This window comes from Egretta garzetta, unplaced genomic scaffold (assembly GCF_000687185.1).
Source record: "Egretta garzetta isolate BGI_Z169 unplaced genomic scaffold, ASM68718v1 scaffold215, whole genome shotgun sequence".
NCBI lineage: Eukaryota > Metazoa > Chordata > Aves > Pelecaniformes > Ardeidae > Egretta > Egretta garzetta.
Genome location: NW_009259719.1, coordinates 2,497,984 through 2,499,037, shown reverse-complemented (window position 1 = coordinate 2,499,037; position 1,054 = coordinate 2,497,984).

The window sequence follows — 1,054 nt, the reverse complement described above, 5'->3', positions numbered from 1 at the left end:
GCCCTTCATCTTCTCCTTCCTGCAGGCATCTGAGGGGAAAATGCTCCCTCTGCTCTGCCAGCCCCTGCTCTCGCACCTCAGTGGGTCCCTGGGTCTCCCTTCATGCACCCCGAGCCCAGCTGTGCCCTGGGCGCTGCCTGCATGCCCCGCAGCCAGGGCTGGGCCGGGAGCGCCTTAATCTGCCATGCCCCTGAGACAGGCAACTTGTCTGCCCCTACCAAGAGGTAGGATTTCCCTTCCATAGCAGCGTGTGCTGGGCTGGCTGGGCCATCTCTAGGGCATGTGCACCCCCCGGGGCTGTCAGCACAGGGAAAAGCAGCACTGGCCCCATGCGGAGGTGCTGGGGGAGCTTTGCTGCACCCGGTCCCTGCGTTTCCACCCTCTCCTGCATCCCCATCCTCAGGGGCAAGCCACGCTTATTTTATGGAGCACGGTCCCCTCTGCGGGTGGGGACCATGGGGCCAGGAGCAAAAGGGAGCAACTTGTGCCTCAATCAGCTGAGATGCTGGATTCCTGCAGGGTGAGCCAGGCTGTGTGGGTGGTCACAAGCAGCATGGGGCACATCACCTCCAGACGCACTTCAGCCCCTGCCTGCACCCTGCTTCCCCTGGTCCCTGACACCCAGTCCTAGGCGCTGTGCAGCGCCTCTGGGCATCCCCAGCATCACCCAAAGCCCAGCCGCAGGATGCAGCTGATGAAGGGAGCTTGTCAGCTCTTGAGCCCCACACAGTGCTGCTGGCTCCTCATCCCCCTGCCATCATCCCCACCATCACCCTCCCTTTCTTGAACGCTGACCCCATGCCATTGCAAAGCACCGCTGGCCCTTGGCAGAGCCCTGCCGGTGCATGGCTTTCCCCTCTCTCGCTGTCCATGAGACCCAGTCCAGCCTCCGCGGTCAGGCTGACCAGGGCTGCCTTCTCCTGCCTGACTCAGCCAAGGTGGGGGGGGTCACATTCCCTCCCCGAGCCCTGCCTGCGTGGATGGCCGGGCCTGGCCGTGGTCCAGTGCAACTTCGTGAGATGCTGGTGTGCAGCCGCACTGGCAGCGGCTTCCC